Source organism: Quercus suber, unplaced genomic scaffold, assembly GCF_002906115.3.
Source record: "Quercus suber isolate HL8 unplaced genomic scaffold, Cork oak 2.0 scaffold_657, whole genome shotgun sequence".
Lineage (NCBI taxonomy): Eukaryota > Viridiplantae > Streptophyta > Magnoliopsida > Fagales > Fagaceae > Quercus > Quercus suber.
Window position 1 is genome coordinate 16,544 of NW_027070098.1, and position 23,684 is coordinate 40,227.

At 38.4% G+C, this 23,684-nt stretch overlaps 1 pseudogene; it reads right to left on the reverse strand.

The window, feature by feature from the left end:
* Positions 1 to 8,597: 8,597 nt before the first annotated feature.
* Positions 8,598 to 15,976, reverse strand: LOC136064282 (carboxylesterase 1-like; annotated as a pseudogene).
* Between the last annotated feature and the right edge of the window lie 7,708 nt (positions 15,977 to 23,684).

Consider the following 23,684-nt stretch of genomic DNA (forward strand, 5'->3'; position numbering starts at 1 on the left):
TGGAAGAGATTCTGGAGAGAATATAGAACAGAGAGCACAAGGAGAGCAACAAGAGTGAGAAGGGGGAATCTGTGGGAATAGGAGTGTTCTGTATAGTCTCTGAACTCAAAACTACCCAAGTTAGGAAATCCAAAGCCTACATCACAAATAGATTGTGAGCCCAAGTAGGGACTAGCCCATCAGCCTCATTTTTGGCTTGCACAATTGGCGCTGTCTGTGGGGATCTCCTACAAAGCTGTGGTTCGACCGAGACTCATGACATAGAAATGTCCGAAAGATGTTCAGGGAGTTATGTGGACAGTGCTTCTAAGGGGTCTTTGTGGGGATCTACTAGGCGAGAGAGGAGGCACAAAAGGTGTGATGATAGGGATCGTGAGCAAGAAGAAGAACGATTCGGCCTTGGAGAATGGTCTTACCAAACACACCGGACAATGTCGAAAGCTTCAAGGCACGGACAATTTGACGAGCAAGATGAGGAACTTGAGCGGTTACGTAGGCTGGTGAGAGATTTGGAGTTGGAGGCAGGAGGTAGATGCCAGAGAAGGGAACAAGACGACCAAGAAGAAGGATCTGCTAGTGGGGGAAGTTGTTACAGAGTTGGCTCACATTAGTCTGGTTCCCATCAACACCGGGAACATTCACGATCACGGGAGTACATCGACCGAGACTCAGTATCTCTGGAAGAGCGACAGCCCAAGAATGCCGCCATGGACACTATGAACCGAGCCTTGTGCAGAGCTGCTCAGTCACCATTTTCAGATGACATTGAACGAGCCCCAATGTCGAGCAGATTTACATGCCCACCATTCAACTCTTATGATGGGAAGACGGACCCGATAGAGCATGTCAGCCACTATATCCAGATGATGTCTTTGCACACTCACAATGACGCGCTGATGTGTAAGGTATTTCCTTCAAGCCTCGGGCCCACTGCTTTGCGATGGTTTAATAAGTTATGGAAGGGCTCCATTCATAGTTTTGCTGAGTTGATCCAAAAGTTTGGTGTTCGATTTGTAACCTATAGCCAGGTCCCACAACCAGTAGACGCATTACTATCTATGAAGATGACAGTAGGGGAAACCCTTCGCAACTATGCCAGTCGATATTGAGAACTCTATAATGAGATTAGTGGGGGTAACGAGAAAATTGCAGCGAGCACCTTTAGAATGGGGTTTCCCGAGGATTATGAATTGTGCGAGTCACTAACGAGAAAGCGCCCTGAGGATATGAGGAAACTTGTAAGGCACATTGAGGAGTACAAATGCTTAGAGGATGACCAACTGCAGAATAAAGGAAAAGCCTCGATGATGAGTCGTACATGGCAGGATGGCTTCCAGTCAAGGCCCTGAAGGGATTTAAGGATTCTAGAACCAGAAGCACAAATGGGGGAAGTAAACGTAACATTCAAGAAGCCGGTGCATAGGATCATAGATCGAATTAAGAATGAGCCATACTTCTAGTGATCGAACAAAATGGGGGGTGACTCGTCTAAGAAGAACCAAAGATAGTGGGCACACTACCAAGCAGTGCCGGGTATTGAAAGATCATCTTGGGAAGTTAGTGAAAGCGAGGTATTTGAAGGAGTTTGTGGTGGATTCTAGGAACCGAGGTGCTCGGCAGGGTGCACAGTAGAGGGGGAATCCCCTCTCACCACTATTACGATGGGAAGACGGACCCGGTAGAGCATGTCAGCCACTATATCTAGATGATGTCTTTGCACACTCATAATGACGTGCTGATGTGTAAGGTATTTCCTTCAAGCCTCGAGCCCATTGCTTTGCGATGGTTTAATAGGTTATGGAAGGGCTCCATTCATAGTTTTGTCAAGTTGATCCAAAAGTTTGGTGTTCGATTTGTAACCTATAGCCGAATCCCACAACCAGTAGACGCATTACTATCCATGAAGATGGCAGTAGGGGAAACCCTTCGCAACTATGCCAGTCGATATTGAGAACTCTACAATGAGATTGGTAGGGGTAACGAGAAAATTGCAGCGAGCACCTTTAGAATGGGGTTGCCCGAGGATTATGAACTGTGCGAGTCGCTAACGAGAAATCATCCTGAGGATATGAGGAAACTTGTAAGGCGCATTGAGGAGTACAAATGCTTAGAGGATGATCAACTGCAGAACAAAGGAAAAGCCCCAATGATGAGTCGTACATGGCAGGGTGGCTTCCAGTTAAGGCCCTGAAGGGATTTAAGGATTTCAGAACCAGAAGTATAAATAGGGGAAGTAAACGTAACATTCAAGAAGCCGGTGCACAGGATCGTAGATCGAATCAAGAATGAGCCATACTTCTGGTGATCGAACAAAATGGGGGGTGACTCATCCCAAAAGAACCAGAATTTGTACTGTACTTACCATAAAGATAATGGGCACACCACGGAGCAGTGTCGGGTATTGAAAGATCATCTCGGGATGTTAGTGAAAGCGGGGTATTTGAAGGAGTTTGTGGTGGATTCTGGGAACCGAGGTGCTTGGTAGGGTGCACAGTAGAGGGGGAATCCCCTCTCACCACCATTAGGAGCGATTGAGGTCATCCACGCTGCCCCGAGAGGCGCTGCTTTGACTAAGAGGAAAGGTGTGTCGGTTGTAGTGCCAGTAGAAGATTGCTCGGGAAAGCAACTGTTTGAGAAGAAGATGAAGTTCACACGAGGCCCATTGCTTTCAACAATGATGACTTGGAAGGAACAATTCAGTCGCACGATGATGCGTTGGTGGTGACGACCAAAATAAATGGTTTCATAGTAAAGAGGGTGATGGTAGACCAAGGGAGTGGGGTCGATGTGATGTATCCGAACCTGTTCAAAGGGCTCGGATTAAGGAACGAAGACCTCTCAAAATACGATACGCCCCTAGTCGAGTTCGATGGCCAGGTGGTGATTCCTAAGGGGTAAATTTCCCTTCCCGTGAATATGGAAGGAAAAGAAGTAGTAGTAGCATTTATAGTGGTTTTTCTCCTTATACGGCAATCCTAGGAAGGCTGTGGATCTATGCGATAGGGGCAGTCCCATCCACCCTGCACGTGAAGGTTAAGTTCCACACCGAACAGGGTATTGCTGTAGTGAGAGGAAGCCAACAAGTGGCCAGACAGTGTTTAGTGGCCGCGGATAATTGGAAACACAAACAGGCCAAGCAGAAGGAAACATTCAAAGAGGTCCCTTTGTAGCAATTATAGGAGCTCCGAGGGGGAATGGGGGCTAGTTATGCCAAGGAATTAATTAGAGTAAGAATATTACCGGATGTTGATAGGTACTTTCAAGTAGGGGCAAGCATAAGGGATAAGGACAGGATAGAGACGTTACTGTTTCTTATGCAGAATATAGATGTGTTCGCTTGGAGCCCGTATGAGGTGCTTGAGGTGGATCTCGAATTTATAGTTCACAAACTTAATGTAGACCCATTATACCCTCCCAAAAAGTAGAAGCCGAGAAAATCGGCCAAAAAGCACGTCGAAGCTCTCAAACAAGAGGTTAAGAAGTTGAAGAAAGCTGGGGTAATAAAGGAGATATTCTTTCCAAAATGGCTTGCGAGCACCGTGGTGGTCAAGAAAAAGAATGGCAAGTGGAGGGTTTGCGTTGACTTCACTGATTTGAACCGAGCATGCCTAAAGGATTTGTTTCCCATGCCGAAGATTGATCAATTGGTAGATGCCACCTATGGGCATCCGAGGATGAGCTTTCTGGATGCTTTTTAGGGCTATCACCAAATTGCCCTAGCTATCAAGGACCAGGAGAAGATGGCGTTTATTTCTCCCAATGCTAACTATCATTATATCATGATGCCGTTTGGGTTAAAGAACGCTAAGGCCACATATTAATGAATGATGACAAGGATGTTTTGAGACAAGATCAAGCACATAGTTAAGGTAAACATTGACGATATGGTGGTAAAAAGTAAAAAAGAAATGTAGCACATTGACGATTTCAAGGAGGTGTTTGAAGTACTTCGAAAACACAAGCTGCGCCTTAATGCCGATAAGTGCACCTTCGAAGTGGAGGCTGGCAAGTTCCTGGGGTATTTGATCACTAACCAAGGTATAAAAGTTAACCCCGATCAAATTAAAGCAGTAAAACGCCTTAAACTGTCAACCAATCCAAAGAAAGTTCAAGTATTGACCGGTATGTTGGCTGCCCTTAACCAGTTTATCTCCGAATTTGCAGATTAATGCCATCCATTTTACTAGCTTCTGAGGAAATGGAAATGATTTCAATGGAATGAGGAGTGTGAAAAGGCTTTTCAAGATTTGAAAGTGTACTTAATACAGGCCCTTATGCTAACGACCCCCGAGCCCGGAAAAGACTTACACATGTACCTCTTAGTGTCTGAGCATGCTGTGAGCCCCGTGTTGCTGAGAGATTAGGGTGTGCAACAGCCTATATACTATGTCAACAAAACCTTGATTGATGCCGAGATGAGGTATTTACCCTTGGAGAAGTTGGTGCTGGTGTTGGTTCACGCAACATGGAAGTTACCCCACTACTTCCAAGCTTATACCGTTTATGTATTGACCGAGTATCCTTTACAATCGCTACTAAAAAGATCCAATTTCACTGGAAGAATAGCTAAATGGGAACTCGGCTGGGCTCTTTTGATATTAGGTACAGGGGTAGAAGCTCGTTGAAAGGTCAGATCCTCGCCGATTTTGTTGACGAGTTTTCCCCAAGGGGGGTAGATAAGATGGTTTGCTCTATTGAGGTGGTCCCATGAAGGTTGTTCATGGACGGTGCATCCAACAAATCAAGAGCTGGGCCTGGAATTGTAGTTATCACACTGGAAAGGGTAAAGCAAGAGCACTCCTTTAGAATGGGCTTTAAGGCCTCCAATAACGAATTCGAATATGAAGCCCCGCTTGCCATACTAAGAGTCGTTTCCAATCTAGATGCTAAAGAAGTGGAGATTTACTCAGACTCTTGACTGGTAGTCAATCAGGTGTAGGGAAGCTTTGAGGCCAAGGACCCCCAGATGATGGAGTATTTATAGCTAGTGAAACAAACTATAAACCACTTTAAGAAATTTAGAGTGATTCAGGTTGCCCGAGGGAAGAACCGGCACGCTGACTCCTTGGCCACCTTAGCGTCATCATTAGCCAAGGAAATCCCTCGACTAATAAAGGTGGAAGTGGTGGCAAAACCAAGCGTCAATGTGGGGGTTAATGTTTCAATGGTAGCAACGGTTAGGCCATGTTGGATGGACTCGATCATCGATTTTCTAACTGAAGATCAAGTGCCAACAGATGAAAGAGAAGCAAAAGAGTATGCGAATAGCATCTTGATATTGGCTATCAGCCGATATGAAGCTGTATCGAAGATCTTTTGATGGGCCCTACCTACAGTGTTTGCACCCCAACAAGGTTGAAGAACTCCTGACCGAGCTGCATGAGGGAATGTGCAGTAGCCAAGTGGAGGGATGTTCGTTAGCCTACAAGGCAATGACTCAGGAATTTTGGTGGCCATGAATGCAAAGGGATGCTACTGAGTATGCTAGAAAGTGTGAATAATTTCAAAAGCACGCCCCGATGATCCACCAACCGGCAGGAAGTTTAAACCCTATTAGTAGCCCTTGACCCTTTACACAGTAGGGGCTGGATATCGTTGGTCCATTTCCCCAAGCTACTGGAAACTAAAAATTTGTCTTAGTAGCTGTGGATTATGTCACCAAGTGGGTGGAGGCGGAGGCATTGGCAAACATCCGTGATGTGGACGTTAAGAAATTTGTATTGAGGAACATAGTGACGAGATTCGGGGTCTCGCAGTCACTAGTGTCAAACAACGGGTTGCAGTTTAATAGCAGGGCTTTCCATGAGTATTGTAGCGATCTCGGCATTGTAAACCGATATTCCACCCTAGCATATCTGCAAAGTAACGGCCAAGCCAAGGCTACCAATAAAGCTATTGTAAATGGGTTAAAAATGAGGTTAGAATGATCAAAGGGCAGGTGGGTAGAGGAGTTTCCTAACGTTTTGTGGGCATACCAAACAACCCGTAGGAGGTCCACAGGGGAAACCCCTTTTTCTCTAGCATATAGAGTGGAGGCAGTTATACCGACAGAGATCAGCTTGTGCAGTGCCCGGGTTACGAGATTCACCCCCGCCAAGAACTCGGAATTGATGCTAAAACAGTCGAATTTGTTGGAAGAACGCCGGGAATCAACAACTATACGACTAGCAGAGTATCAGCAGAAACTTGGTCGGAGGTACAACAGAGACATAAGGAGAAGGGAGTTTAGAGTGAGAGACCTAGTACTCCGAAAGGTGGTGGGGAACATGCGAGATATCAGCGCTGGGAAGCTAGCACCAACTTGGGAGGGACCGTATAGAGTTACCGCTATCGCAGGCGCATGGGCATACTATTTGAAAGATTTAGATGAAAAGCCACTTCCCCGACCTTGGAATGCCCACAATTTGAAGAAGTTCTATCACTGATCACCCTTAAACAGGGGTACAAGTTGAATGTAATCTTGAATGTACAGTTTATTGATTAATACGAAGGTGATGTTTGTCCATATCGGTGTATTTAATTCCTTCACTGTTAATTCGTTAACTTTGAACAACAAACATGAGGAAAATTAGAATTAGGCATACTATTCTAAGGACAAAAACTTGTTCCCGGTTCGATCATCATCACCGAGCAAGTGGAAATCTTGTGGTAAATTATTCTAAGGACAGAAACTTGTCCCAAGTTCGATCATCATCCCCAGGCATGTGAAAACATTATGGTGAATTATTCTAAGGATAGAAACCTGTCCCCGGTTCGATCATCATCCTAAAGACAAAAACCTGTCCCTAGTTCGATCATCATCCCCGGACAGGTGGAAACCTTATGGTAAATTATTTTAAGGACAGAAACCCATCCCCGGTTCGATCATCATCCTCGGGTGGGTGGAAACCTTATGGTAAAATTATTCTGAGGGCAGGAGGGAACCTTACGCTAGAAGCTATCCAAGGACGAAAATCGCTTCCCGATTCAGTCTTTACCACCGAGCAACTGGAGACCTATATTAAGCCATTCCAAGAATAGGAAAAGCCTCTTTAGCACTATTATAGCCTTCAAGCACACAAAGGATGCATCTAATCATTCAGGGGGCAGAAAAGTAAACATATATCAGATGTGGTTTTTATTACTGAAGAGCCAATTCTTTCTAGATAAAGATGATCCCTTTCAGACCGATCCTAGTCATCATACATGCCCGGATACAACCTTTACATTCGAAGATAAACGAGTAAGCAATTCCAATCACCGTTCAGAAGCAAACCGTTATTAAACCACCCGGTCACTAGGAGTATATATAATAAGGAGGAAATAAAAGAACGTGATGAAAGGAACAACTTAGTATCAAACATTCATAGATATAGCAAATATTCGGCAACAGTACCATAATCAAATAGAGCCAACACATAAAAACTAAACCAATATTTTGCCACCACCACCTGATGACTGTAGGAAAATTAAACCTGGAAAAATAATTGTTCTGTCACCACAACCCAGTGATGTAGGCAAGCTTAATGAAAATAAAGAAATTACTTAAGCCAAAGAAAAGGAAAAAGCATAAACTTAGTTTGGGAATCAAGCTGAAGGGTCTGCAGACTGAAATTGGGCAACGTCTTTGGGCAGCTGTTGAGTTGCTAAAGGTGGCTGAAGCTGAACATTCTCACTGGGCTGATCACTAGCACAGAGGTTGCTGGTGACTTCCAGGTCAACTTAACTAACTCCACGTGGGAGTCAATTGCCTCAACGAACTCCCTCATGCTAGGAGTTTCTTCCTTATCAATAGCACCAGGAGGGTTCTGCACGGCAGTAGGAGGATCTGGGAAGGGGATTTGATTGGGGTTCCTTAAAGGAGAATCCTTGGGGACCCCCATAACTTACAGGGCAGCCAACCACCCCTCCTCAAACCCAAGCTTCTGAGCCTTATGAACCATTGGCTCCACGAAGTTTTCCACGTCAGCAAAGCCTTCATTATACCATTTAGTTTCACAAGCCTCCAAAGCCGCTTTCAGGTCAACTAACTCCTCGGCCTAAGTAAGGTTTACGCTCTTGGCTTTCGCTAGTTTGAGCTTGGTCTCTTCAACCTTCGCCTTCAGCTTCGAGAACCTCTTTTCTGCCAATGCCTTGGCCTTCTTAGATGCAGCAGCCTTCTTTTTCGCAATCTAGGTAGCCTGTTCCTTCTCCTTTGCAGTCACCGTAGCAACCTCCTTAAGGGCATTTTCCCGCTCGGCGTCCTCTGAAAGCTCCTTCAGCTTCTCGTCAAGGACGTGGGTTAGTTAAGAGGCCCAATAAAGAAATAACGATAAGTACAAAAGCAAAAAGGATGTATGTGTATTGAAACAAGTAGGAAGCAAAGGGACAAAAGTTTACCGCTATGGTATGCCACGTTAACCACTGGGCCAGTGACTCATTAGTCCCATCCTCAAAAATGTGAATGTCTTTAGGCAAGAAAAGGCTTTGCACTAAACTCTGGGCAACGAGCCCCCCTTCACCTTGAGCCCATACCCTTACACTGGCTGATTCAGGAAGGGGCTTGTCATCGAATTGGAATGTAGGCTACCAATTTGCCTTGGATCAAGAGGTGGATGCCATATTCGTCCTGATTTAGGCTATTGGTTCTCGAATAACAATCCCCCCAGATGCCCAGGGGGAGTCCTTATGGGCACGTCGCTCGAACCTCCATGAGTCTGCTCGATCGAGCGCTGTCTCTTCCGAGAACGGCCAGAAGGAGAAGAAGGAGGGGGAGTTGGGTCTCTGCCTCTGGGTTCTTGCTGCTGCAAGGCTAGCCGGGGGCCGAGTACAAAGTGGCCAATAGTCATTGTACGTCTAGTAACCATCTCATCACCGGGATCAGCTTCGGTTCCTAAGGAGTTAACTAATTCGACCGCTGTCAACTCGGCTACCTAAATGAGGGTTTCGGGTTCAACAGGGGCTTTGGGCTCAACAGGCACGTGTACTTTATGATTTTAGGACACAAGTTTAGCCGAAGTGTCCCACATTGATGCAAGTTCATCCAAGGCTGTGTACTACGGGCCGAGACTGCGTGCTTCGCCTACGGTTAGTTTTAAGGGAAGGAAATTTGCATGCTGAACATCAATGTATGAGAGAAGTGGACTATCTACTAACAGAGCTTGACTAAACGCTTGCCAGGTGGGGTACACAAGGTCAATACCGAGGATTAGATGTGATGCTCGGAGTTGTCCATCCGAGTGAACGAAAATCTCTGACCTAAGCACGAAGTTTAGGTCCCGAACGTGCACTACTCTAAGGTTTAGTTTGAACCTTTTGCTCTCTACATAGACTATACAAAAGCTGGTTAATGGCCACTTGGTCAAAATAATCGTAAGTAAAGTACAATTAAAGGATGCTCAGTACAAACCAACATCACGTGGCGAGAGCGGGCAAGGGAGCTTATCGACAAGCTAGTTGCTGCTCACCCGAATGAATTCCCCAGCTGAGTTTCTATTTGAGTCAGGTAGGCATGATATGAGCCGTACTCGTATGTCCCTAGTCTTTAAATAATAATCTGACCTAATGTTTCCACATAAACTGTACATATAGTTGATGTCGTGATGGTTCAGTTGCAACCCGAACAATTGGTTCAACCTGCTAATGCAACTCACACCACTCGGTAAAAATTAGGGGGGAGTTGGTCGGGACAAAGGCCATAAAATCTAAGGGTGCTTATAATGAGAGGGTTAGTGGGGAACCTAACCCTACCCTCGAGGATAGCCATCAGGGGAAAGAACACTGTTTTTAAACCTTGGCGCCTATGGATGTTGATATCGCCTTCGTGACAGTAGGCAGTGTCAACATCTCCAGGGACGTTGTAGGCCTTTCTAAAGCTGGCCAAGGACACTTCTGAACATAGTTGTCAAAATGTGAATCGTATCATGAATCTATTTTTTATTTTTCCGTATCGTGTATTGTATCGTATCATGTATCGTAAGATACACAAACACTTAATAAAATTTATAAAAAAAATATACATATACATATATAAAGAGTATATTCATTATAAATTTTGAATATATTTAGCTAATTACTAATTTATTCATCACTAATGTAATAATATTTAACAAGCTAACTAAATAAATCAAACTAGCACATGTTTATAACATACACATTTAAATTGCTTAAATTCAAAAGTGATAATATATAATAAATGACCCAAAAATTAATTTATTTTCATCATATTGGCTAATCAACCTCATCTAAGTCAATACTATCATCATGTTTATCATTTTGCAAATTTATTTCTTCATTAAAATTTTCTTCATCGTCATTAACATTTACTATCTCTTCTTGTTCTTTTTATTTTAATAATTAAAAAAATTCTTCTTGGCATTCTAGTTTCTTGGACTTATAACAATAGTGAAAAAAATAATAATTATATTTTCAATTAATATCTTATTCATGATATAGAAAATAAATTTGTTAATATTAAAGTGAAGTGTAAGTGTGTACTATGTAGTGTAAGTGTGTACTGTGTAGTCCAAATTTTGTAGAAGAAAGAGAGGGAAAAAAAACTTATGAATATGTTATTTTATTAAATTAAATTAAGTAACCTAATAATTTTGTGTTTAAAACAAGTCTAATTACTTGTAAGATTCAAATAAAAGTACAAATTTTAACAAAAAATCTCATTTTAAAGCATTTGTCTATGTATCATACGATACGTAGGCTTTTACGATATGATACGATTTATACGATACACACACTGTATCGTATGATTCATGAGCACTTACGATACGTTGATATGATACAGAACTTTTTACACACGATATGATACGTATCGCGTATCATACGATACTGACAACTATGCTTCTGAAGATAGAAGATGGGAATAGCCCATTCCTAAACTAAGACTCCTGAACTAAGATTAAGGGAAAATTGAAAGAAGAAAAAAGAGTAAAAGGAAAGGCAGAGGGAACTTACTGTAGGCTCTAAGGAGAGAAAGTGTTCTGGGCCGGAGGATGAACGCACGAAGGAAGTATGCTTGGCAGAGAGGGAGTATGAAGAATGAAGAATGCAAAAAGTGAAGAAGAGATTTAGAGAGAACTATTTATAGGAGCCAACAGAGGAGTAAATAACATTTAATAAATGAGGGGCAGGAAACCATACGAATCCCCATCGTAACTGCCACGCACGCCTCCTTAGTTCACAAACCGTCAGATAATGATAACGGCTGAATCAGACAGCCAGATACAGCGCACCTTTTAAGGGCACATTAATGAGCCTTTCAACAGCCAAATATCTACCCGTTGGACTTCCCAGATAGTTTCTGTCTTTTAGTGTCCTTGATTTGTTCCCACGGACCGAGCATAAATCAACGGGGGGCTAATGTACGGCATAAAGGTCCCTAGGCCTACTTGGGCCCTGAACTTCGACCCAACGGTATGGCCCATGACCCCAACCACTTTGTCTGGCCCAGAGCCCATTGGACGAATACTCTTAATCTGTACACATCATGTTTTGTCACCCGGGACTTGCCTGGTCAATTATATCCCAAACAAGACAACAACTACTTGGGGTACCACCTCCCAGTTGCGTGGTAGTACCTTGGGGAGTATCGCCGCCGAGTGGCTTTTCTGAAGTGGGAAGCAGTTCCAATGCCACTCCTCCCACTCCCACCTAAACACCCACTTTGAAATGATGGAATTGGACCCCCATTCCCACTAATGACCTAAAGTAATCATAACCCCTCCACTAATCTTGGGCTATAAATAAGAGGCGAGAATAAGGAATGGGGGTTGGAAGAGATTTTGGAGAGAATATAAAACAAAGAGCACAAGGAGAGCAACAAGATAGAGAAGGCGGAATCTGTGGGAATAGAATGTTTTGTCTAGTCTCTAAACTCAGAACTACCCAAGTTAGGAAATCTAAAGCCCACATCACAAATAGATTGTGAGCCCAAGTGAGGAGTAGCCCATCAGCCTCATTTTTGGCTTGCACATTGTTCTTTACTTCTAAATTTGCATGAATGATATTATGCCAAAAAAAATTTACTATAAAGAAGCAAAACAATGTGCACCATTTAACTTCCTAATTCTCTTATGTAAGTTTTTTTTTTTTGTTTTTTGTTTAATTCTCAATTTTTGAACTCTTTTGTGTATATTTTGATTTTGGGTTTTGATTATTACATTTAATATGTGAGTGTGTGTGTGTGTGTTTTTTTTTTTTTTTTAATTAGACTATGACTAGGAAAAAAATTTGTATTGAGGAACTATTTTGTTTATTGTTATTTGTGTTTGCTATGGCATAACCCAAATAGGTAGGAATAATCTAACTCATTACATATGATAAACACTGATAATGTCCAAACTCTAAACAATCAGAACTTAAAGTAATTTTTTATATATTAAAATTACTTACTTATTTTAGAATTTATTATTATTTTTTATTTAATAATTTTGTTTTATTTTTATTTTTTAAATTTAGCTTACATATGAATTTTCATAAGAATTTATTATTATTTTTTATTTAATAATTTTGTTTTATTTTTATTTTTTAAATTTAGCTTACATATGAATTTTCATCAAGCCGGGCATCGCACGGGAATAATACTAGTATACTATAAAACTGAAGTTTTTGACTTTTTGTTGACTTTTTAAAATTTTGACCATAGTTGTCAATATCGTACGATATGCGATACGTATCGTATTGTGTACAAAAAGTTTCGTATCGTAAGGTTATATTATAAGTGCTCATGAATCGTCCGAAACATAGGTGCGTATCATATAAATCGTATCGTATCGGTGAATCGTACGTATCATACGATACATGGACATGTGGGTTTAAAATGGGTATTTTTGTTAAAATTTGTGGTTTTATTTGATTTAAACAAGTTGTTAGACTTTGTTAACACAAAATTATTGGGAAACTTGATTCAATCTAATGAAATAGCAATTCCATGAGTTTTTTTTCCTCCATTCTCTTTTTCCTACAAAATTTAGACTATACTCATAATACTCACTTTCATATGTGCAATTTATTTTCTATGCTATTAAGAATGTATTAAATGAAAATATAATTAGTTTTTATTTTGTTATTATTATTTTGAGTCTTAAAAGCTGGAATTTCAAGAAAAATATAAAGAAAAAACTATTAGAATAAAAAAACTAAAAAAAAAAAAGTAAATGTTGATAATAATAGAGAAAATGTCTATGAAAAAATAATTTTGCAAGATGCTGAAAATGATGATAACATTGACTTAGATGGAGTTGATTAGCCAAGATGATGAAAAGATATTATTATTTTGGTTCATATATCATGTATTACTTCTAAATTTAATCAATTTGAATGTGCTTGTTGTAAATATAAGTTAAATTGATTTATTTAGTTAGCTTTGTTAAATTTTATTACATAAGTAATGATTAAATTGGTCATTAGTTGAATATATTTTGAATTTATAATGAATATACATTTTCTATATGTATATCTATAATTATTTTATAATTTTATTAAGTGTTTGTGTATCTTACGATACACAATACTGAAAAAATCAAATATCGATTTACGATACGATTCACGATTTGACAACTATGATTTTGACACATCAGTTTTGCAAGCCTCACAAATTTACACATCATTATAATTTGTTTTATTTTTTAATTTCTTTAATTAGACTGCAATATTAGAGAGACTCACATTAGGATTAGGATTTAAAACCCTACAACCTAAAAAACCAACGTGGAACCAAAACTCAAAAACCATACATCCCAACAAAAATTAACACACAAAAATATTTTTTACAATATTATTTGAACTCTCAAACCTTTGTGACTCTCTTCCGCTATTTCAAGGGTCTCATGGCTGCCAACAATACCACTCCATAACCTTTGGAAAAAGAACAAGTTTGATTGGTTCGTATCTTTTGTTTGCAATAATTTCTAAGATTAGATTTTTTTTTTTTTTTTTTTTATTCTTTTGGGGGTTGGGTGGTGTTTCAAATCCTAAAATTACAATTTTTCGTCTGAATACTGAGTGCTTCAAATATTTATGTTTATGTATTTAAAATATATATATATATATATATTTGGACATGCCAATTGGATCCCAGAATTAGCAATGGTCAACTTGTCGGACTTGACTGTATAAACTCTCAATTCTGCTTTGTACTAGGATTTAGGAATTAGAGTGTTTATCTTTGTCTTTGACATGCAAAACAGTAACTAAGGTATATTTATGATATGTTGATGAATTGAAATTCAATTATTATCATGTTGCATGTTTTTTTTTTTTAATGGGAATTATGTTGCATGACTTGGTTAAGAACTATGCATGAACCGTATATAGTTAATTCCAACAAGTTGCCTAAAAAACAAGTTAGAAAACCTAATTAAGGTTAAAGACTTAGAGGTTAAGACAGTTACATCCTTACAATTCTAACTTGCTTCTGATAAAATTTGGACCATTGCTTTCATGGATATGATTGATTATTTTCTTGATTAACTTTGATATCAAATTCAACTTGCTTGCTTTGAAATAAGAAGTGTTCTCTTTCACCATGAGGTTCTAAGTGGTCTTGACTATTTACGATTAATGGCTAATTCTAATATGATTGCTCGATGTTGGATTATTTTCTTTAAATAATAGATGCAATTTATACAACTAGATATTTCATAAGATTTTTCTTAGCTGTTTTGTTCTTTTTCAACAATGAAAGAGCTTCTATTTAAATTTATTAAAATTGTACAAGTTCTATTCGTTTTATATTTGAAAATTTTTAGGGATTATATTTTTTATTTATTTATTTTCATAGTTTAAGATGATAGAAGCAACAAATTAAAAGAAACTTTTTATGCAAGTAATAGATGAAAAGGAAGAACTTAATCAAAAACCCAAAAACCTAGAAAGCAAACATGTAAATCAAAAACTCAAAAACCTAACGCAAACCAAAAGTCTTTGATTAGCTAAAAACAGATGTAAAAATAATTAACTTTTAGTACATGAAAAAAACAATTTTTTTGGGGTGTTGTTTCTATAATTTGTAGAGTTTGAATGTTTTGATTCTTTAATAAAATATTTTAAAAATAGAGTCATTAATAAAACTTTAAAATGTCTTCCGTAGTATGGCCTCCACAAAGCAAACCTTGGTTTTATGAAGTGGCTTAGGAACTCAAACAATGGACTAGCTTTTGTGGCATCCATTAGTTCCACCCCATTATAATCTCCTTCATTAAACTGCGCCTCGACAAGAACACCCTTCTTATTTAGCATCTCCACCAGTTTCATCTGACGGTCTATCAATGGGTCTCCATCACAGCCTATCACCAAAACCCACCAACCCAACTTTCTAATTTGATCAAAGTGATCAGGTCCACTACCCACCGTTGGATTGCAATACTCATGATCGCGGTCAACCCCATTGGCAAAGCCAATTTCCACTAAGATCACTAACACTTTGTGGCAAAACCGGATTGTTGGCCAATCTCAGCTCTGACTTAGTTCTCTGTGACCCACCAAAGAATGGGTGGTGCAAAACCAACCCTTTGATCGATCATCAACGGCTTAAAATCATCAACGGCTGTAGATGCACGTAGCCTTACCTGATAGGCTATATTGCACCCCGCACTAGTTCCCATTAGAAAACACTTGGAATAATCAACAAAGTCACGTAACAATTTTTCATGTGTACATTTTATCCAATGCAACGCTTCCGTTGCATCATCGTACGCCGAGCAGGAAGGCGGTGCTCGGGAGCGAGGCGGTATTTGACGGAGACGACCACGACGGCGAGTTGAAGTGCCATGTTGGAGCAAAAGTCATTCTTCATAGTGGAAGCAGCACTTGAAGTAATAAAGCCTTCACCATGGTAGTACACAATGAGAGGAAACTTTGTGATCTTGTTGGAGGTACTAGCTAGTGCCTGACTTGGTAGGAATATGCGGAGCCAGATGTTGTGATTGGGGTTGAGAGTGACATCTTTGGTGATGATAGGGGGGGGGGGGGGTACCAGCAATATTGTGATGATCAGTACTGTCATGATTTGGGACAATTTGGAGGTACTCANATTTTTTTCCTTCTGAAAGTTTTAACATCTATATTTTTGGTTTTTTTTTTTTTTTTGGCAATATTTGAAACTATTTGGTATAAATTTCAACAGTTATAGTTATGGATTATTTTTTTTAAGATAGTACATCTTTCTCTTATGTTTCTCTTTGTTGTGTAGTCACACACACACACACATTTATTTCAATCATTTCTAGTCTGTGAGTGAATCTTTTGATTCTTTTTTTTTTTTTAGCCTTTTGAAAGTTTTAATATCTAAATCTTTTAGGGTTTTTTTTTTTGTATGTGCAGATTTTTGCAAACCTATTGCACATTCAAACAATAGTTTCTTTATCAAAAAGTAACATAAAATATCGGAATAATTTATGCAATGGTATAGTTTCATAATCAATCTAAGATTTTATAAAATTTATTTTAGTTTACTACACAAACAGGTAGATTCATGTGCGTAGCATGGATTTACAACTAGTCTTCTTTATAAACTGTAATCCATATATACAAGTGGCATAGATTGCTATCGAGTAACAAGTATTTTATTTTTATTTTTTAAAGTACTATCATTTGTAACATAAATCTCTCATGTTTAACTATTTCTTTAACCACTACATTGAATTTAACATTCTCGGTCTCATTCAAGCATTTACAAACAATTGGAAAGTTAACAACAAATACAATAAAGGGCTTAGTTCCTACTATAAATAAAAAAAAATAAATAAAACAATCACTACAAAAAACGCGTTCAGAGGTTGTGTTTTTAAGCTGCGTTTTTTAAAAACACAGCTACAGGGGGTAATTTGAGCTGCGTTTTTGGAAAACGCAGCTCCACCCCTGAATGTATAGCCATGTTTTCTAAACACGGCTATAGAGCAACTCTGAAGCCACGTTTTGTGATGCTGAGGCTGCGTTTAACTGGAAAGGCCTTAAGCTGCATTTTTAAAAACATGGCTATAGACCCATCTGTGGATTTTTTTTTTCCTATATATCCCAGAGCTGCATTCAATAAACGCAGCTTGTAGGCCTGTCCATGGGTCGGTCCGAGTCGGGTTTGTGCCCAACCCGAAACTGACCCGACCTGATCGGGTCTCCCAAACTTGGACCTGCTGCCGACGGCAGCAGTTCGGGTGGTCAGATGTCAGTGGTTCGCCGGTCGGGTATCGGTCGGTTTCAGACTGTGTAAATGGTCACCGGAGTTCGCCGAAATCTTTGGTTTTTGCTAGATCTGACCAGATCTCGAAGAGATCTCGGTAGATCTCAACGAGATCAAGCTAATCTCAGTGTAAAATCGACAGAGAACAGGTTTTCCGGTCGGGTCGGTTGAAAATCGGGTTTTCATGCTCAAACCCGTCAACCGACCCGTCGATCTCGGGTTTTCTGGGCAGAGACCCGTTGCCAACCGTCACCGGCATCGGTTCAGTCGGTTTTTCAGCCGGGTCGGTCGGGTTGGGCAGGTTGGTCGGGTTCTAGGTCTACTTGGACACCCCTAGCAACTTGAACCTTTATAGAGTTGCGTTTGTTTAAACGCAACTCGAGATCTATTGGAGCTGCATTTAATCAAACACAGCTCTAGGTTTGCTATAAATTATAAAAATAAAATAAATAAAACCCTAAATTTCAACACTGTTGAAAAAAAACCCAAAATTGAAAAACACTCTCAACCTAGCTCCCTATCCCAAACTCGCTGCCGTGCTCTCAACCTCTCGCCGCCGTGCTCTCAAACTTATTATTCACAAGTCAAAACAAATACAAGAAGCCACCCAAGTCCTGAAGAAACAAAACTTGGGAGTTTAGCTTGGAACTCAACGTTGGCCCAAGAGAAAGAGAACAATGGCTACTACCTACTGGTGTATTTTCTTGCCGCAAAACAAAGAACTAGCCTTAGGCGGTTAGGCCTAATTTCAATATGGTCAAAATAATCACCTGCAATAATGGGTTAACACAAAAGAATTCCAACCACAAATTAATATATATGACTTAGCCAGCAAAAAAATTAGTATAAAAAAGGTCCAACGGTAAATAACTCAAAGAAGTCCTAATAGCCACTGCATTTCATTATCTAATAGTAAATCCACGCAATAGACACATTCAATTATGACAAATACACTTCAAGTAAGCTTTCTTCTCATCAAGACATGCTTAAGAAATTGTTGTATGGTGAATCATTCTAAGATTCTAAGAAAGCTGGGTTTTAGGGGGTTTGGAGAGAGGATTTTATGGAAGAGTTGAAGAGCAAAGTGTTTAGAGATGAATTCCACCTATTATTATAGCTATATGGTTTTCTCTCTTTTTCTATTTGTTGTACTTAGCTATATGGTTTTCTCTCTTTTTCTATTTGTTGTACTTGTGCTAATACCCTCATTTGGTAAACATGGAAGGACTCTAAACCAATGAGCTAGTCTTTTGCTAAAGATATAATAAGTTTGTTTTCTTCAAGCTATTTGGTCTCTATTCCTATTAGTTAAGGTATATGCAAACGGTCAAACAAAGTGCATTGTTTAGCATTTAAGTCTTTGTCCTATGGTGTGATTGGTGTCACCAGTCCAATTGTTAGCCAGTCTAATTTGATTTAAAGAGAAGCAAAACCAACATTAGCTAGTTCTTTCAAGACATCAAGTGGGCCATCGTAGTGGGCTGAGCTTCTTTGTTTCTTTCTGTAGCTTGAAGTTTTGGGAATGGGCCGATCTTTTATGGCCGAAGGCATTTTTCCAAGTGAGTTGTGTGCCTTACTTGATTTTCTTTGGGCTTATATGCCTATTTTGTGATGTGATGTGAAGGAAACGGTTTAGCCCATTAGAAAACACTTGGAATAATCAACAAAGTCACGTAACAATTTTTCATGTGTACATTTTATCCAATGCAACGCTTCCGTTGCATCATCGTACGCCGAGCAGGAAGGCGGTGCTCGGGAGCGAGGCGGTATTTGACGGAGACGACCACGACGGCGAGTTGAAGTGCCATGTTGGAGCAAAAGTCATTCTTCATAGTGGAAGCAGCACTTGAAGTAATAAAGCCTTCACCATGGTAGTACACAATGAGAGGAAACTTTGTGATCTTGTTGGAGGTACTAGCTAGTGCCTGACTTGGTAGGAATATGCGGAGCCAGATGTTGTGATTGGGGTTGAGAGTGACATCTTTGGTGATGATAGGGGGGGGGGGAGGTACCAGCAATATTGTGATGATCAGTACTGTCATGATTTGGGACAATTTGGAGGTACTCACAGCAGGGATCAATGGTGGAACTTGGTTGTGCAGTTTGGTTTCTGGACATGGTAGTACTGATTTTGTTGATGAAGGGGTTGAAGAAAGATAGTTTGACAGTGTAGATTATAGATGGTTCATGACTTCATGTGGTTTTTAATTTATTTGTGATACAGTTCTTCATGTCAATTTTGTATTTAATACTTTAGTGGTCTAGTGGATTCTTAGATATATTAGACTATTATTACTTGATCCATAAGTTTATTTAATAGCTAATAGCTAACATCACAAGTTAGGCCAGAGTGATATTATAAAGTGGGAGGCCAAGGCGGCAAGGCCTGCAATATTATTTGTTCAGAAAGTAGTTTTAAATTTGGTGTGGATGTGCTTGTCTAGATGATTACTCGAAGGATTATCATTGACCTCCATAAAATTTTAGTTAAATTATAGATTAAAGAATTTTTTTTTCCCTTGTTTTAGTTAGTCCATTTGTTATATAAACATGTATCCCACTCTTTTTTTCTTTTTCTTTTTTTAAATATTTTTTTTCTCCACTCTCTCCGCTTCTTTTACAACCACCCACATAAAGTTCGGCTTCTACCACCCAAAGCCATTGCCTCATCAACTATGTATTACTTATAGTTTTGAAATTTGGTACTGTTCCCAAAAAAAAAAAAAAAACAGTAAGAGGTTCAAGATTTTTGAAATCGGACTAGAGTTTGAATGTGGTTAAACTATGATGATATTACAAATAATTTTAAATAAATCTAGTCTTAATTGTATATAATTAAATATATTAATTATCCACTTGGCTGATAGAATTTTTTATTTTTTTGTGAATGATTTTACTAACAATAACTATCCAAACGTGCCCCTAAATACTTTCACAATTCTCACAGAAGATTGACAATACAAACAATGCAAGTCAGGTTGATGCTAGACTTGTTTAGAGACTAATGGCAGTTTCGAAGGAGACATGTATAGAAGTCACTGACGCTCATTTAAATTGTAGCAGGGCAAAGACGAAAGCTGTGGCTCTAAATTTGGAAATAAGAGGTCAGTGAAACATTTCTAGGACCACATGATTAGGATGAAGGACAAACTCATAAGTTTGTACCATAATCTCTTGCACTACGTTGTGTAACCATGTCAATTCAATGTAGGGGTGGCAAAATTAGACACGACTTATGAACTCGACACAATATGACACAAAATTAACAAGTTATGAGTTGAGGGTTAATAGGTTCGTGTCATATTCGGGTTGACATGATTGACCCGTTTAATAAATAAGTTGGGTTAGTATTCAACATATGGAACATGTTTAATCTGTTTGGCCCATTTAATTAAATGATATTTTACCAATATACCATTCAAACTCAAGATATATAAACTTATTAGTTGTGGTTTATTTTCTTTGATATATTGTGATTGATTATTTGTGATATTGAGATATATTTTAATTTTGAATGATTATTTGTTATGCATTTACTCGTTAGTTCTAAATTTTATATTAAAATATTTATTTGTTTGTTTTTTTTATATTTTTTTTTTTCATTTTGATAAAATCTAATAAATATGTCAACACGATTGACCCGTTTATTAAATGGGTCATGTTAAGGTTGAGGGATCTTGATTTGTTTAATAAACATGTCGAGTTAATGGTAACTCATATATTCGGCTACTCATGAGTTGACACAACACAAATTTAACACGCGAACACAAATTGACACCCCTAATCCAATAGCAAACTCATAAGTTCCAAAACAACCCAATGATGAATTGTTACCTTTACTTTCTTCTTCTTCTTCTTTTGTATAAAAAAATGGGTTTTTAGTGTGGATTCATTGATCCTGTGATAATGAGTAATATTATGTGTACGACCGAGACTTTGATACCACTATTATTATAGATACAACACATTCATTGAAGTTAGCTTTACTTTTCTTTTCTTTTTCATTTTTAAGAATACTAAATATTTTAATACACATACACAAAATGAAAGAATGTTTTAAAGAAACTAATAATACTAGAGTTATTATTACCCAATAAGTCTTGGATTTATTGGATTTCAACTTTTGAAGACCATAAAAAGAATCTTTTTTCTAGGCTATAGCAGGTGGGCCTAATATTGGGCTGATTTGGCCTTTTGCACTTTTTTATAATGAGATTGTCCAAGCTAGGGCACTAAGCGCATTAAAAAAATAAAAGAGAAAGCTACAAAGTCAGCCCTAATGACCAATATAGACTTTGGCCCGACTACGTTGTGTCTGGTACAATATTTTTACAGCTCTCCACGCACTTGCAGGCTTGCAGGAATTGGGTGCACTTAGCTAACTTTCCGACATTCTAGTGACTAGTGCACTGAATAGAAGCTGTGTCCATTTTTATGATAGTTGGATATGAGGAAAGGGAGGTGGACATAGGACACCATAAAAGCATCTGTAGCAGGTGTGGCAAATGTGCCAAATGTCAAATATTTGGCACATTTGCCACACCAAACACAAAAAACACCAACTATCATACGGGGCCAAATTTCATAATTTTTGCAACATATGAATAGTACCGTTGCAAACTTACAAAGGTACGGAATGAAAATGGTATAATTTTAATCCTTTTTTATTCTCTTTTCTCTCTCCTCTCTCTTCACTTTTTCTTTTCTCTTCTTTCTCAACGGTTCCCTCTCTTCTTAGCCACCGATTCCCTCTATTCTCCCTTTTCCCTTTAATTTAAGATCAGTTTGACGGTGGCCATTATCACCGGAGGCGCAAGCGGCATGGGCGATGAGTTCGCCGCACACGGCATTGATATGGGTTACGATGTGGGTTTTGGGTTGGCGTTGTGGGTGTGAGATTTGGGATGGGTGAAGGTTGATGAAGGTTGCTACGGATGATCTAGATCGGTGAAGGTTGCTGTTGGTGTTTGTTTGATGAAATGATGAATCGATGGCTATGTTTGTCTGTTTGAATTGATGGCTATTTGTTTGTTTGAATCGGTGTTGAATTGGTGTTGAATCGGTGGTGGTTTGGCATTTGCGTGGTAGTTGTGCTTGGTGATTGGTATTTGCTGGGTTTTTTCTTTTTCTTTTTCTTTTTCTTTTTTTTTCATGTTTTGTTGGTGGCTTCTGCCTTGTTGGGGTGTGTGTGATGGTGGGGTGGTGGTGGTGAAGTGGTGGTTGTGCTGATGGTGGCTGGTCAGTGTTGTTGCAGCAGTGGTAGATGTGCTGTTGTTGCTGATGCTCTTGATGGTAATGAGAGGGAGGAGATAATATATTATTTTAATGTGTAGTAGATATTATTTTAATGTATAGAATTGAATTATGATAAAACATCTGATAAATGAGATATTGTAAAATGGTGTGGTAAAATAATAAAATAAGCCTTTAGTGTGGCAAAATGACATAATTTTTGCCACAGCTACTGTGGATGCTCTAAAGGATGCTTTTTAGTATTATCATTGAGCTCTCTTTTGAAACTTGTTAACTTTTTTAATTTATTTAAACATATACTAGTAATCCATGAGATTCACCAGAGAGTTAATGAAAAATATTAATTAATAAGTATCAATAAAAAAAAAATAGAATATATATATATATATATATAAAGATTTTAATTTAAATAGAATTTGTTTAAAAATAACAAACATAATTTATTCACAAATTATTTTTGTCTTATGTTATTTTTGTCTAATACAATGGTGAGTTCTAATCGGTATGCAAAAATTTAACACTCTTTATAAAAAAATATAATTAAAAAAATTAAAAAAAAAATTAATGTAATGTTGATGTAGAATATGTCGGTTTTTAAAAGTTAAGTGACAATAATTAACATATATATATATATATATTATAATAATAATAATAATTAAGAATTTTAAAAACTTATATAAAGATATAATGATCTACACACAAAAAGAGCAAGATTACAAGAAGCACCATAAGTTTATGGTTCAAACTTCAGAGTACCACAAAAAAATATTTATTTTATTTTGGCTCAGACAAAGTAACATAAAACTCATAAGCTCATCGACTTGATTTCTGAATATTCTAACATATTTAAATAGAAAATAGAGTGATGCTATTGATATTAAAAAAATTTAAAACCATGTTACTAATTTGTGATAGATTAATCTTTCATAAATCTAACTCAAAATAATGTTCTCTTTTAAAAGAGACTATTTGAAGATTAATTTTTTAAAAATAATCTCCAAAAATGTATCTTAATTTTCTTGCTGTTTTGTGTTTTGTATGCTCCAAGAAGTAAAAATTATTTTGGTAGGACAGAGGCCAACAACGAAGAAAGTTAAATTATGCATTCAAAAGGGAATCCTCAATGTCAGCTGTCATATGTTGAACTTTTAAGATGCTCTGACATAGCCAGCCATATTTTGGCCGCATACCAATTCAGAAGCTATATGTATTATTGTATGGACTACGTGATTTATTAGCTGATAAAAGTTGCAAAGAAATCACGAACTTCACATAAAAATCC